We start from the raw sequence: 17,077 nt of genomic DNA, 5'->3' as shown, positions 1-17,077 counted from the left end.
CACACAACGGCGAAACCTTAAAAGTTTTTCTTTGCAATGCATGAGGTGTTTTTTAGATCGATAAATGAGCAAAGCTTGTGCTTGAAGTCGCCTGATGCATTTCAACAAAAAATCAAAGTGAATTATCCTTAAAAGCTTTAAAACTTAGGCAACTTTTGTGTCTTTGTGAAAATAGGCTCGTCCTATCCGCATAACTTGTTGCCGAACGTAATCCTTATATTCAATGAACTTCGAAAATTAAGGTTTGAATTTCTCTGCTGCTTCTTTAACTGCAAAGCCAGCTTCTCCCTGAAGCTTTGCATTATGGAAATTAAAACGAAGCTTAAAGTTCTCGAGCTAACCGTTGCTTGCTTGAAAATCAGTTTTTCTGGAGATCGGCCATATTAACGAATCTAAAACTTTATTTCAAACAGCAGTACCATTCATTACTGAGCCGTTTACGTTTACTTGATTCTCAGTATAAGATATTAATATTTTTTCCACTTTTTCCAGTTACAGAACGAAGACACAAAAAGAATATTTGCTCTTCAGCCACATGCTCAAAGATTAACACAGAACACAGATGAACAGTAAACGCTTGAAGAGTATACGTCGAAAGAGTATGCGCTTGAAGTTTTGTAAGGAGTATGTTGTTATTGTAATATCGTCAACGCTCTGCAGCGTACCGCGTATAACTGAAATTCTCGCTTTGGACAAATTAAATGGAGACAAGTAAGATAGCGCATATACGGAAAATCGTATTTCCTAAGTTCATCTTCGACAAGAGTATGCAGAACATTCTTCTTACGAATCTCACTAAGATGTAACCTAATCTTAATGAAATTCCTGCAATTCAAATTTCAGCTGGAGCACCTTGACTATAATTTTCTCCTTTTCCAATCATCAGATTTAAAAATAGCAGGAAGTAAATACTGTTTTATCCTAAAGTTATCATGCGATTTTCAAGCATTTCCAAGTCAACTGCGTCGACTCTACCCCAATAAAAATAACAGTTTGAGTAAAATCATCCACAGTTTTTTTCACTCCATTTCTAAGACACTTGGATAGGATAATCATATCCAATAAGTAGTCCGTTGTGACACCATAAGGGTGAATTTATTTTTAGAACAGGATAGTTAAGCATTGATGAGTGCCGGAAACAAGAACTATTGATCTCATAGAGTTAACCTCTGACAGTTTAGCATCAGCACAGATGTTAATACAATGCTTCTCCAACAGATGTTTAATTTACAAACATGTGTTTGAACCATCTTTGATTACGTTTGCATCTCGCAACTCTTTGCAGAAAAAAGATTTTCGTCTACCATGCTTCCCAAATCGAATAAAAATCCGGCGAAAACTTATTTTTGAAATCACGTCAATAATAAAGTCAGAAAAAATTTAGTTTTTCAGTTCATTATTAAAAATTTCTTCATACTGAGATGATATGTCTATTTATTATAGTATCCAAGACCCTTCATATTTAAACTACAATTTTCTCTCAACACTTTTTATTCATTCAGTTATTAATTTTTAAAATACTAGCATATTCCCCGTTGAAAAAGTCATCCGTCGCAAAATTTTCTCCTTTTCTGCCGTGTGCTTTTGTGGTGTTACAGGAAAGTACGACCAGCTAGCAGTCGGAATGTCCGGAAATCGCGTCCCGTGGAAGACATTGCCCAATTTTCCTCTTTCTTGCTTCGAAATAAATATAATATCTGTACATAATTTCGACAGCAGTAACTTTTCAACTAGTGTAGATAATGTGTTTGCTTTCTCGAGATTTTTCTTCTAGATAAAATGAATGTTATTTTCTTTTGTTTTTGTTTTTTGAGAAGCATAAGAAATGTATTAATATTAAAAATTAAATTAAAGCTAATAATTAAATTTGATTAATTAATAAAGCTAATCATAAAATTTAAAATAAAAATAAAATTGATTTTTTTAGGAAAAGGTATTAAAATAATAAAATATTTCCTACTACATGCTATAATTTTATTTATAATTATATATTTTAATTCTTATTTATAGTTAGATGTATGTTCGGTTGTTAGTATAAATGCATGTATAGGTTTATATGAACAGCTACAAATCTTTTCATTGAACCTCTTTCTAGAAAATATAAGTATTTAAACTGCTAAGAATTCTTTATATTTATTAAAAGTTCTAAATTACATGTTTGTAAACGAATGTCACGTTCATGTAATTTTCCTGTTGATGCTGTTTGTAATAACCTCCTCATTTTTATAAATTTTACTTCCAAATCTTTGAAATCATCGCGATTTAATTTCGGCATGAGGGCTTAGAGTTTTTAATAGCTAAGGCTGTGACGAGTGATTTGGCTAATGAAATGTTATTGTTATTTTTAATTTAGTAAATATTTCTTTTTTTTTTAACAGCATTGCTATGTCTGTTTTTTTAACAGCATTGCTTTATGTCTAGTGTTCCTCCCAGGTAACTCAACTACTATTTCCCCCTCCCCCCCAAAAAAACTGAAAGCTTTCAGATTTCACATTACGCCCGAAGGGGTGCTTTTTTTTTTTAATATTTTTTTAAAAATATTTTGTGGTTAACTTTATTTATTAAATCTTATGTTCTTCGCACTTAAACCATAAAATTCAGTTCAACTCCTTTTGCTTCATTAATTTATACAGCATAAAATACTATAAAGCGCTAGCCTTTCTGCTTAATATCCATTTATTTTTCTTTCTCAGACACTTTTCAATTGGGAAAAGCTGTAAATCTTTAAGAGATTCTCCCTTTTCGACTAAAATTTCTTCCTCGGTCATGGTTTTTAGCTTTCACAGAATATAATAGAAATATATAAAATTTATATTCCACCTTTTTTTTCTGAAATTTTTAATAATTTTCCTAGAATTTCGATTATTCCCGCTAGAGTACTCAGTGTCGCTAGCCGCAAAATTGCAAAAGCCGATAAGGATTTGGCGCTAAACAAAAATAAGGATAAATTGATATCATTATGGACTTTATAACTCTTCTGGTAAACATATAACCAGTCTTCTAATTCTTTTCGATTTTCGTGGTTTACGCTTTCGTGGTTTTCTCCATGTGCAACGTATATACGAACCAGTATCCCTTAGAAAGTCATCCACGAAGGCATTCCTTCCCTTAGGCATATAGCCCTCGAGTGCTTTGCCATCATCAAATAAACCAAAACCAACCAACCCCCCTTTGTATTGCAATCAGCAGAACAGCCCTTAACCGGCATAAAAGTCCTTGCCTGGCCTGTATTTTCTCAGATTGTGGTCGTAGTCATGTGCTTCCGAAATTAAATTTTCTACGAAAAAAGAAATCTAACTTTTAATGTCATCTCCTGATTCTTGTACTTATATTCGGTAAAGTTTTATACTCGTTATAAAAAAAATTAAATTAGAAAAAGTTTGACTCCCCCAAAAATTGACCAGGATATTTAATTTCAAAATTGTGCAATTTTTGATGTCACTTTTAATTCGTCTTGAGAAATCAGTTAATTAAGTTAGAATAATTCGAGGAAAGAAGTTTAAATGAAATGCAGCAAAAAAATGTATGTAATTTAACAGGCCGTACAAGGAAGTCATATTATGTTCCACATCCGACATTTTTAGTCCAAAGGGATTTGAACCCCGAAGGACTATTAGTTTCGTTTTGGCATTTTGCGTCGGACTCTTAAATGTCGGTTCACTTTTCAAACTGTTGCGACAAAATGTTAGAGTCCTGCATTATATTTGAAGAAATTAAATAATGAAAAATCTGCATAAATGTATGTATATTTCTCATATTGTGATAAAATACAAATTTGGAATTGGTTTTATTATCTATTTCGTATTTTGTAAAGCGTTTATGAATTTTTACTTAAGAAACACAACGATTTCAAAACGAGCAACGGCAAGAGTGTCAGGGGAAAAAAAAAAGACATTTTTATCTCCAGCGCGCGAGTCTGTGTATCGGAAATTTTATGGTCTTTTCAATATTTTGTAATATTGCTGTTGAACTGAATTTGATGGTTTAAGTGCGAAGAACATGATATTTAATAAATAAAGGTAACAAACAAAACGTAAAAAAACGCCCCTTTGGGCGTAATATAAAATCTGAAGGCTTTCAGATTATTTATTAGTCCAAAGGGATTTGAATCCCGAAGGACTATTAGTTTCGTTTTGGCATTTTGCGTCGGACTCATAAATGTCGGTTCACTTTTCAAACTGTTGCCACAAAATGTTAGAGTCCTGCATTATATTTGAAGAAATTAAATAATGAAAAATCTGCATAAATGTATGTATATTTCTCGTATTGTGATAAAACAACGGTACATAGAGTCATCGAATTTTGAATAACGTAATCCTCCAACGAATATGAGCATGTGGAAGACCCAATTTGAAATTTGAAATTTGTTTTATGATCGATTTCCTATTTTTTAAAACTTTGACGAATTTTTGATTAACAAACTCAAGGATTTCAAAGCGAGCAATGGCAACGTTGTGCAGAAAAAACATTTTTATCTCCAGCGCGTGAGTCTCTGTATCGGAAATTCTAAAGATATGCTCGTTTTAAAACTATTTTGCGATATTGCTGTTGCACTGGATCTTATGGTTTAAGTGCGAGGAACATGATATTTAATAAAGAAAGGTAACACACAAAATGTTAAAAAACGCCCCTTTGGACGTAATTTAAAATCTGAAACATTTCAGATTTTTTTTTTTATTTTTAAATGAGGATCTCAGAATCTTAAAATTAGGATCCTTTAATAGTGGTGTAGAAATCTTAACTTAGCTCCGATAGACTGAATTTACATTTTAAGCCTTTATTAGTATCTTCAACAGCAATGCACATCCTAATGTTCACATAGCCTTAGAAAATGTATTAATAATTCAAGAGCTTGCAAAAAATAATTAACCAAGCAAAAAAAAAAAAAAAAAAAAAAAAAAAAAAAAAAAAAAAAAAACTTTTTTGCCACCTGTTACTTAACTCTTTTCATCGCCTTCTCCTTATTGGTAGAAATTAAACTACACCCTTCTTGTTAGCAGAAACAAGCTAAATAAAGCTATTATCTTCTTAATGGTCATAAGACTTTAAACAGCACATAATTATTATGTATTGCAGTAGAATATTAAATAACGAAAAATAATGCACTTAAGAGTTTTATGATCAAAATAACATAATTTGCTAAATATTTTATTGACGTTACATAATAATTATCAGTTGTTTAAAATTTGAAGACCATTAAAAAGATAATTAAGCAATCACAGCCTATTATTTCATTTTACATCATACTAATGAATACACGTTACAGGTCACGCGCCTAATCAAACCGTTTACTTTCTAAATGATAAACGATTCAGCACGCTAGCAGAGGCCTAGGAAAACGCTTTAAAACCACGAAAGCGGATGTCGAAATTTGAAAATCTCTTTTTAAGAACCAGTTTTGACGCTTTTCCTCTAATAAACTTCTAATAGGTAGCATAAACGCGTCAGCACAACAGCGATTAGATAGAACAAATTGCTGCACCTCAACGGACTGCGATCATGTTATTAAATAATAAATGCAGTTGTGCCAAATACGATTGCCAGAGGGGAGTCAGTCCGAAGTATCCCTATTTTAAGGGATACAATCTCCGTTTCTGCCCATTTTTTCATCCCGTAAAAGTTTCCTCATGGCTGACGACGTACCTCTGTACTGCTTAAAAATTGATGGGTTCCTGGTCATTGAAAGATTCCCTCAGTGCTCTACGAGAAATTTCGTGACCAAGAGTCACTCTCCCACTTTGCTCGTTGGAACATTTTTATACCCTTAGAACCTCCCTTCTTCCCTCTTAATATTACCCGGAATCGGATATCTGTCTATAAGGTTCACACGGAGACTGTGAATTGGTTTTTGAAATTCCCTTGTTGGTTGTTTGCACGATGTGGGTGAGAGGGAAATTTGAAAGGTAATCTGAGAACGAGCAGAAGAAGAATTTTTTTTCTTTGTAATGTGATTTACGTTCTTAAGTTGTCGACAAAAAGGCAAATAGCCATTTCCGGTAGTCGTGATAAACGTGCCTCCAACTTCTAATCTGTTTATTGAAATAGGAAAAACGATGGTGTTATCCGGAAAGTATTCATAAATATTTTTCATGTTGATGGAATAGTTCAACATTTACATTCTTGAGTAGATCTCTGAATGCTCTTCGCGTAGCTTAAGCATAGTATTTGGGGGTCTGATAACGATATATATTTGAATAAAAATGACATTAAACCGGAATTTCTTATGTCAGCAGAAACGCATGCAGTGCACTTAAAAATACCAGTGCTTTGAAATGCGGGTGCTAAGAGCACGGTTGCAATGCGCACCATTTTAGCATATCATATTAAACGTACTTTATGGTTTGAGCAGGGAACTTTGCTAAAAGTACTAGTGTTGTACATTGAAATGTACGTCTTTGGTTTATTAAATTACGGCAAAGCCTCGAGGGCTGTCTGCCTAAGGGGAGGGATGCCTTCGCAGAAGACTTTCTAGGGGTAACTGGCTCGTATACCCGTTACACGAAACCACGAAAATCGGGGAAAACCACGAAAACGCCAACGCAGCCAACCCGTTCACGATATTCGAACCTCGGACGGAACTGCCAGTGTTTAGCGATTTTACCGCTCGGCCGCTGGTGGGCCGGAAATGTACGTCTTAACATAGTTGTAGCAGACACCACTTTACCTCTTCGTGTAGAGCGAACTTTAGAGCACCTTCTGGGAATGTTTCGAGAAGTACCGATGTTGTACGTTGAAATATACATGCTAAGAACATGGTTGTAGCAGGCATCCCTTTAGCACGTCGTGTATACACAACGTGAACGTTCCATAGAACATATTTTGTAGAATGTGTTGCGAAAGTTTTGAAAAGTACCATTGTTGTGAGTATGTGCGTTCTAAGGATGTAGTTGTTATATGCACAGCTTTAGTCGTCTAGAACGTACTTTGTGGCAGCGTTTCGAAAGGTACCAATGTTGTGCGTCGAAATGTACGTACTAAAAACATGGTTGAAACACGCCCGACTTTAACATATCGTGTAGAATGAACTTTAATGCACATGCTGGAAACATTCTGGAAGGTACCAAAGTTATACGCTTAGATCTACTTTCTAAGAACACGTGTATCATGCACCACTTAAGTACATCTTTTAGAACTTTCTAAATGCACGAAATTCTCTTATTTATTTACGAGTCAAATTTTATTTATTTGCCTGGTGTATTATTTATTAAATGTTGGCATTTATAGGGTTGTTGTTATAGTGAGTTTATATCACTTGTCTGATGTTAACATCATAGTAATTTACTGTGTAAAATGTATTAAACATGCAAATGAAAATTTGTATGCATAACGCCAGGTTGCATTTTTGTACCACGGAGCTTAAATATTTAATAAATTTTAAATTAATTATCGTTATGCAATGTATAGAAATCTGCCTAAGTAGAGAAATGCCTTCGCGGATTAAAAACGATTAATAAAAAAAGAATACGTTAATAAAAAAAAGAAACGATTAATAAAAAAAGAATACGTTAATAAAAAAAAGAAACGATTAATAAAAAAAGAATACGTTAATAAAAAAAAGAAACGATTAATAAAAAAAGAATACGTTCATTGTTCTTACTGACTGTTTCTGTTTAAATTTAATTAAAATTGCTCAGCACTCATGTGTCATTTATTTTAACTCTAAACTAAGCATTTAAAAACTTTTACAAACACTATTCTCGAGAAAACAGCTTTATTAATCAGTTTTAATATGCTGTGTGTAGTGAAAAACAGCAAAATTTGATCCCATTGATAAGAGTGACATTTGTGTTTCCGTTAAAATCGCTGCAGTAATCGAAAGAAGCGCCCACCAACGGCCGAGAAGTAAAGTCGCTGAACACCGGTAGTTCGGTCCGAGATTCGAATCCCGCGAACGGGCTGGCTGTATGGCGTTTTCATGGCTTTCCCCGTGTATGACGTGTATACGAGCCAGTTTTCCTTAGCAAGACTTCCGCGAAGGCATCTCTCTACTTAGGCAGATAGCCCTCGAAGCTTTGCCGTAATCATATAAACCAAACCAAACTAATTCCTCTATAATTAAAGCTCGGTTACATAATTAAAATAAACTAATTTATGGAAAGAAAGCTTTTCGTTGTTGATTTATTGAATATTACTGACATTTTTAATGTTTATTTTCTCATGTTCGCATGATTTAAAGCTCCTTCGCAGTCATTCAGTCAAACTTCGAATGCTAACGAATGCTATATAAAAACAAAAAAACTCGCCATGCACTCAAGTATCACAGAGTATCGCACTGGAAGATATTTTAAACAGATTACATATTTTAAAGCCCGAATTTGGATAACTAAAGATTTTTACTTAGTGTGTTGCCTTTATAATTTAGCATATGTACACAGAGCTGGAATTTAAAAATTAAACACGCGCTAAGGACATCCGGATGGGATTACCACGAAAAGGTTTTGGGAAATTATGGAAGGAGGCCACTACAAAAAATTCTCATTGCTTGTTTTACCATGGAATGTATTGTGTAGCTAAACCAAGATCGAAAGAGATGTAATTTGGAAAAAAAAAAAAAAAAAAAAAAAAAAAAACTGGTATTATTGTAAACATATTATGTGGTGACCAAAATCTTTTAGTGCTTATGGTCTCTAAATGTCTTAATCCGGCTTTTCATATAGTACATAAAATTATATAATACATAAAAGGTATTTTTTCTCATATTTTCCCGTTCCCTTAACAAATTTCATCCCCTAGTTTTTTTTTTCCGTATACGAATCAAAAACTTCTGATGTACAGTAATAACATAAATGTAAGCGAAAGAGAAAATTGCATGGTGTAAGTAAAAAGAAATACGGTTGAGACTAATAACTTCTCTGAAATACAAAATTTGGCATTGAAAATAATGCGTCTTTTTATATGTGCTATAATTTTCATTTAGGCTTTCCCTCAGAAATGAGATACATCGCGTTCTTTTCGGTTTTCATGAAGTAAAATTAGTAAAATATAACTGTATATAATAAATCGCTCTAAATTGTGTCATTTCAGAATTAATCCTTTTCACATGATACTTATATGACAATAATGACGCAGGCACTTACATAACGCTTCAGCCAATAATAATTTCAAATCTGGAAACCGAAATTTAAAATTAACCAATGAGAATAAATCTGAACTGAAATCAACTTATTCTGCATCAAATTTGGCCCACCAGCGGCCGAGCGGTAAAGTCGCTGAACGCTGGTAGTTTGGTCCGAGGTTCGAATCCCGCGAACGGGCTGGCTGCATGGGCGTTTTCGTGGTTTTCCCCATGTGTAACGTGTATACGAGCCAGTTTCCCTTAGAAAGTCCTCCACGAAGGCATCCCTCCCCTTAGGCAGATAGCCCTCGTGTGCTTTGCCATAATTAAATACACACACACACACACTGCATCAAATTTTCGTCTTGGACACGTTGCATTCTCGTTCTCGTTTACGTGCTTGTCAAGTCCCCATTTGCTGCTATTTCCTCCAACTGCCGTTTACTACTTTTTCCAGCAATAAAATGAATTGTTATAAAGATGTAGAGAACGAGTATATGTGATCAAGAACGGGCGTGCAGATTGCGCACATTACGCTACGAAATCATTATTAATTATGCCCTTAAATCGGTCACAACTGCATCTTCTTCTTTATGCATCTTCATGTCTTTACACATCCACTTTATTTCAAAGATTTAACAGAATATCCATTCAGATTTTTACGTAAGGTGACTCCAAAATATTTGACTGTTTTTTGAAAAGAAACAGCGTGCCATACTTTGTCACAACTCTGAATTTTGTTGTGGTTTGTTTGATATGTCAAGTACCACTTCTTAAACAAATTATTCAATTCGAAACGGCAAAGACATCATTACCCTTAAAGCATCGCCTGAAGAATTCACTATATACAGTCTCAAATTTGGGTTTTTAATTAAATAATGGTGCGAAGACGTATTTTGTACACTTTGTTTTTGAAGTATCTTAAAAGAAATACTCAGATAAGGTTCAGTCAGACAACCGAGCTGGGCAGTTAATATGCCTAACTTGACATCAGCAAAACAGCCTCTGATGGATATGCATGAGAATAATAGAATATATTATACTTTATCTGCTAGCTATATTATACTTTATCTGCTGAAAAACATCATTCACGGTGATGGACATCAAAGGCATTGCGACGGAACATTTCGAGTATGTATTTACAGTAATTTCTTCACCTGCCTTCTTTTAAGATATACGGCAGAATGATGGCAAATTCCACGCCACAGAAATCGCTTACTGTACGTTTTCCTCGACGCTGTGGAGAAAAAATTTATGCGTTTTAGTGGATACTTTTGGAGCCCAATATAAATTACTTTTTTATTCATACTAATAATTATACTGCGTCAATGCGGTTTTCTATAGCTTAACATTCTTAATATTCCACCTCAACTAAACTCCTGATTACATTGACCATGGTGGCCTACCGTAGCAATAAAATTAAAGCGTGTGTTCATTAGCGTTTGTAAACAATCAGTTTTTTTGTGCCACTCGTTTTCTTATTGGAAATAGCGTTTCATAAAATAATTTCTTAGCCCTAAGGGGTAATTTGCCAAGAATGGCTATTAATTGCCTTTTGGCATTTTGCGTTGGTTCACTATAAACGGCGTTTCACTTTTCAAACTGTTGCCACCAAACATTAGAGCCTTGTATTGTATTTAAAGAAATTAAATAATGAAGAATCTGCATGAATGTATTTATGTTTCTAGCACTGTGAATAAACACCTACAGACATCAAATTTTGAATAACGTAGTGTTCCACTAGAATATGAGCATCTGGAAGTCTGAATTTGGAATTCGTTTTATTATTTATCTCGTATTTTGTAACACTTTAACGTATTTTTGATTAACAAACTCAAAGATTCCAAAGAAAGCAATGGCAATATTGTGGGGAAATAAAACATTTCTACCGCTAGCGCGCGAGACTGTATCGGAAATTCTAAAGATATGCTCTTTTTTGATATTGCTGTTGAATTGAATTTTGTTTTTTAAGTGCGAAGAACATGACATTTAATAAATAAAGGTAACACACAAAACGTTAAACAAACGCCCCTTCTGGCGTAATATAAAATCTGAAAACTTTCGGATTTAAAAAAAAAGAAAAAATTAATTTACAGTTAATTTACTAATCCTGCCTATTTTACTAAACAAATTTGTTGCTAAGAAATCATGAAATTATCTGGATCAGGAGAAAAAAAAAAAAAGTTCTACTAAGTTTTTTTTTTTTTTTTTTCCCTTTTGTTCTTCGCATCTGATACAATAATATGATGATGACCTTTCGGTTTTCAGGAGTTTTGAGAGAAGGGGGAGCAATCTGCAGTAATCTTTTCTATTTATTCCATCTGTCTGTAAATGTCTGGCAAAATAACAATTTTCTTTCAAGTGATTGGCATCACGTGTTACCTTTTGCATACGAACAACAAGTGACGTCAATCATTTGTAGTAATTTGATTGGTCGATTGCTTTTAAAATGACTATAGCAGTTTTATGATTGACCACAAAATATAGCTACGCTCATTTTCATGTAAATCATTTATTCACAATTAGTTTGCGCAACCACAATTGTTTCTTTAAGCACATTTTTTGCAGTATATAGAGCCGCTCTCCTATATATTCTCATTTGGTAACAAAGAAAGAAGAATCTGAGTACTTTTTTTAAAATTTGTTTAGTGCGCGCTTTCATTGCTCCAAAGAAGGCCGACTCGATAGCTAGAGCAACAGGTGCGATCGCACTTAACGGGTAAAAATTTTAGAATTTAGGAAGTTACGTGTTGGCAGAGCAGTAGGAATTACAGCGATTGTACCGAGCGGCAAAATACCTGGCTTCGGTCTTAACTCAAAATGAAAATGTTTAATACGATCAAGGCTTTTATGTGTTTTCAATTGCAGAGTGTTATATTTAAGAAATTAGCAAGTTATATGTATATTCTAGTTTAGTTACTTTTGTTAAGCTTCATACAAATTTTAAAAAATTAAATTAAATTAAATTAAAAAAATCTGAAAGGTTCCAAATTTTAAATTACGTTCAAAGGGGCGGTTTTTTTTTTTAATTATTATTTTTTTAGCGTTTTGTGTGCTACCTTTATTTATTAAATATCATGTTCTATGTACTGAAAACATAAAATTCATTTCAACAGCAGAATCCCAAAACAATTTTAAAATGGGCATATCTTCAGAAATTCCGATACAGAGTCTCGCGCGCTGAAGATAAAAGCGTTTTTTTGTTTTTTTGTACAGTGTTCCTATTGCTCGCTTTGAAATCGTTTAGTTCGTTAATTAAAAATATTCATTCGTTAATTAAAAATATTCAGTTAATTAAATATATTCAGTTCGTTAATTAAAAATATTCAGTGTTACAAAATACGAAATGGATAATAAAACAAATTTCAAATTGAAATCAGGACTTCCAAATGCCCATGTTCTATGGAAGATTACGTTGTTCAAATTTTGATGGCTCTAGGTACCGTTGTTTTATCTACAATGCGAGAAACACACATTCATGCAGATTCTTTATTATTTAATTTCTTTAAATTTAATGCAGGGTGATAATATTTGCTGGTAACAATTTGAAAAGTGATTCGCCGTTTATAGGTTTCAACGCAAAGTGCCAAAACGAAATTAATAGTCCTTCAGGGCAAATAGCACCTTTGGATTAAAAAAAAAAAAAAAAAAAGCCAACATCAGATGGACGTTATATTCTTGCATAGTGATAGATGCGGTAAACGTATATGAATTTTTTCGTTGCAACTTCCCTCTATACAGACAAACACAAAACAAACAAAAAAAAAAAAAAAAAAAAAAAAAAAAAAAAAAAAAAAAGGTGAAAAATTTGATCTTAAAATAAAAAAGAAAATCAAAGGCGTGCTTTTTAACGTTTTGTGTGTTACCTTTATTTATTAAATATCATGTTCTTTGCACTTAGACCATAAAATTCAATTTAACAGAATTAAGATTTTTTTTTTTTTTTTTTTTCCCTCGTACAGTGTTGCCATTGCTCGCTTTGAAATCGCTGAATTTCTTAATCAAAAACTCATAAATGCTTGACAAAATCTGAAATAGATAATAAAACAAATTTCAAATGTCAAATTTCGACTTCCAGATGCCCATATTAGGGTGGAGACGTACGTTATTCAAAATTTGATGGCTCTAGGTACCATTGTTTTATTACAATGCGAGAAACATACGTACATTTACGCAGATTCTTCATTATTTAATTACTTTAAATATAATACAGAGGTCTAAAATTTGGTGGAAAAATTTTAAGTGATTCGCCGTTTATAGTGAATCAACGCAAAATGCCAAAACGAAATTATTAGCCCTTCTGGGCAAATTTCCTTTTGGGCTAAAAATCAAATTTCCTATTATGCCCAAAAGGGCGTTTTTTTAACGTTTTGTTTCTTACTGTTATTTATTAAGTACCATGCTCATAGCACTTAAACTACGTAAAATTCAAATCGACAGCAATATCACAAAATATTTAAAAACAGCCTATCTTTAGAATTTCCGATACACAGCCTCGCGCGCTGGAGATAGAATTTTTTTTCCATACAGTTTTGCCATTGCTCGCTTTGAAATCGCTGCATTTGTTAATCAAAAATTCGTGAAAGTTTTACAAAATTTGAAATAGATAATAAAACAAATTCAAAATTCGGAATTCCGAGTCAACATGTTTGGTTGGAGTTCTTCAAAATTCGATGGCTCTAGGTACCGTTGTTTCTCACAATGCAAGAAACAGTCATGCATTCATGCAGATTCTTCATTATTTGCTTTCTTTAAATATAATACATGCAGATAATGTTTGGTGGCAACAGTTTGAAAAGTGAATCAAGGCAGAAAGTGAAACGACGCAAAATGCCGTTTTGAGAAAAGATGAAAGAAAGAAAATTTCTTTCTCAAAGACTTGTATTTTTAGTTAAGGAAATTTCCTATTTACAGTTTTAAAAAATAAAACTGAAAAACTGATAAAAAAGATAAGTAAGTTTACGCGCACCTTTTTTTTCCTTAATGCGGCGATTAGCTCCAAAATATTTTGCTATTATATTGACTTTTAAAAGAGTAAAGATATTCTAAGAAAACATCGCTTAAATGTAGGGAAATAAAGCTGCAACTGTTGCCAACGAACGTCACAAAACGTGCTCTTATTCCCTGCGCGTTAAATGAAAGCAGCATTTATCCTCTGCAGCTGAAGTCAAAGTTCCTGAGAGAGTTTCGTTCCCCGCACGCTCGGCTGCTGCGTCTGTTTTCTTGGGTTTGCGTCACAGAAACGTTTTATTGGTTGTCAAGTTAACTCCGCCTTCCACTCGCTCCATCCAATGAACAAGAAATCCCTCTGCCCTGGTAGGCGGAGTTTCATTGACAAAGTTGACAGCTCTCGTTTATCAAGTGGGAGCGCAGCGCTGCTTTTTTCGTTTTGTTTTATTTTGTTTCATTTTTTTTTCTCCCGGAGGTTTTGTTGCGACGCCGATTTTCTTTTTCAGAAAAGGAGGGAAGTCTGTGCAAGTGCCTTCTATTCTGTTTTGATGTGCGTTAGGGGAGAAATTTCGGCATCTTTATTTTGGCTTTGTCAGCCCAATAAAAACGAGGTATTTAATGCTGCGAATTTCTTCTTCCGCAAGATGCGATAACGGAAGACGTGCGTCAGTTGACAAGCTTGGCACAGAATCGAATTTTTACATCAGGGTTTAAGTCAGTAATGTTCAACCAGTTCTCTATAAGCAACAGGCATGAAGTAGAAACTTTTATGAATACTGAATTTACATTATCACAAAATAGCTCACAGAAAAGAGGGGCGAAAATATCGCATAAACGTAGGTTTCGATTGAAAATAACTACATTCAAATTTCCCATATTAAAAAGCATTTTTGTAAAGACATATATTATTAATTAAGACACAATAACACGCCGAATAAATACTGATTCAGAAGTCAAACAATAATAATAATAATAAAAAAAAAATTGTGAATTAACGCTGATTTTTATTGTTTGACTTCTGAATCAACATATATTATTATTAGTCCAAAGGAGCTTTGTCCGTGAAGGACAATTGTTTTCGTTTTGCGATGAAAAATTTAAAAGGCTGTATCACTTTTCAAATTGTTGCCACCAAATACTATTGTCCTGTATTATATTTGAAGAAATTGCATAAATGGATGTATGTTTCTTGCATGGTGATAAAACAACGGTACCTAGAGCCATCCGGAACTGTGTATCGGAAATTCTAAAGATTAGCTCATTTTAGAACATAGACTCATTTAAAAATTATTTTGCGACATTGCCATTGAACTGAATTTTATGGTTTAAGTGCAAAGAACATGATATTTAATATATAAAGGTAACACACAAAACGTTAAAAAAACGCCCCTTTGGACTTAATTTAAAATCTGAAACCTTTCAGATTTTATGTTTTGTTATTGTTGTTTTTTTAATTTTGGTAAATTGTGCATTTTTTGATTTGAAAGTTTTAATTACTTTGTTCTTAAGTTCCAGTTAAGGATTTTGTGCCTTTAGTTAATCTACATGCAATAGTTATAGATTTATCAACAATTTAAAACTTTAAGTTGCGGTAAGCCTAGCGAGGCGCCATTTGTTTTGTATTTGAAACTCCTTGGAAAGATTTGGAAGATCTGTACAACGAGTTTCCATTTCTGTAAGCTTATTTTTGGGGTGTAGGAATTTTTCCTTGTAGACCACTCAATTAGTTGCTGAACAATCTTTCGTTGTGAACTTTCTCTGATATTTGACCGGAATCTGGACACGGTCTTTTCCTCGTCAGTTGTTGATCTCTTATTCCCCTTTTATCCATGTCGATGTTCTGCCGATCCTATCTGTTTCCATTTCTGTCCTGAAATCGCTGACTGTGGCTCCTGGGAACTGGATTCTGAGTGCATCGTTATAAAACCTAGGTACCTAGAGCCATCCCATTTTGAATGACGTAATCCTATTATATGGCCATCTGAAGCCCAAATTTGAAATTTGGAATTTGTTTTATTATCGATTTCATATTTTGTAAAACTTTAACGAATTTTTTGTTAACAAACTCAACGATTTAAAAGTGAGCAATGGCAACACACTGCGGGGGGGGGCTTTTTATCTCGAGCGCGCGGAACTGTGTATCGGAAATTCTAATGATATGCTCATTTTAAAATTTTCTTGCGACATTGCTGTTGAACTGAATTTTATGGTTTAAGTGCGAAAAACATGATATTAACTAAATAAAGGTAACACACAAAACGTTAAAAAATGCCCCTTTGGACGTAATTTAAAATCTAAAACCTTTCAGATGGTTTTTAAATTTATTTTTTTTTTTTTAATTTCCTTTTTTTTTTTTTTTTACCTTACGAAAAATTTATAAATACAAAGCAGTTCAAAACCTAATCCAATTATGCGCTAATAGCTGCAACAACTGGTGGTAATATTGTAAAATAAAAATAAAACTTTTAAGCCCATTAAAATTTAGACCCGGAACAAACCATTAGGAATGATATCGAGAAGCACAGTGACTAATTGCATGAAAAAGCGCAAAAACAGTGTATACCAAACGTGAAAACTGTAAAAGAAAAAATCTGATGTGGATATACCACACGACTTCCTTGTACGGCCTATTAAATTATACACATTTTTTTTTTTTTTTTTTTTTTTTTTTGCTGCATTTTATTTAAGCCTCGAATTTAATTGGAGATTTATTTCTCATTCAATTAATTCAATTCTCACTTCTCGGTAAGGCAAAAATACATAAGAACTTCATAAAATACATAACATCTTCATAAAAAGTTGAATAATATAGAAAAACATAAAACCTCAAATACAGGTAAAACAATTAAAAAAACAGCTTTTACAATTAAAATTAGAGTTTGTACGAAAAAATAAGCAATTCGGCAAGCGGACAAGAAGGCAGATTTTTCGCTACACAAAACTGAAAGTTTAATTTTGATCACAATTGCCAAAAAGACACTGAAGTTGCAGAAACTGACTTAATTCACCATTCTGCTAAGTTTGAAATATATATGGCTGCTCGTTTAGGCTCAGCCGCACTTAAACAACTTT

The sequence above is a fragment of the Stegodyphus dumicola genome, chromosome 9 (assembly GCF_044657685.1).
Source record: "Stegodyphus dumicola isolate Sdum_Otavi_A_Nest chromosome 9, ASM4465768v1".
Classification (NCBI taxonomy): domain Eukaryota; kingdom Metazoa; phylum Arthropoda; class Arachnida; order Araneae; family Eresidae; genus Stegodyphus; species Stegodyphus dumicola.
The sequence above is the reverse complement of the archived record's forward strand: the minus strand, read 5'-3'. Positions refer to the sequence as shown.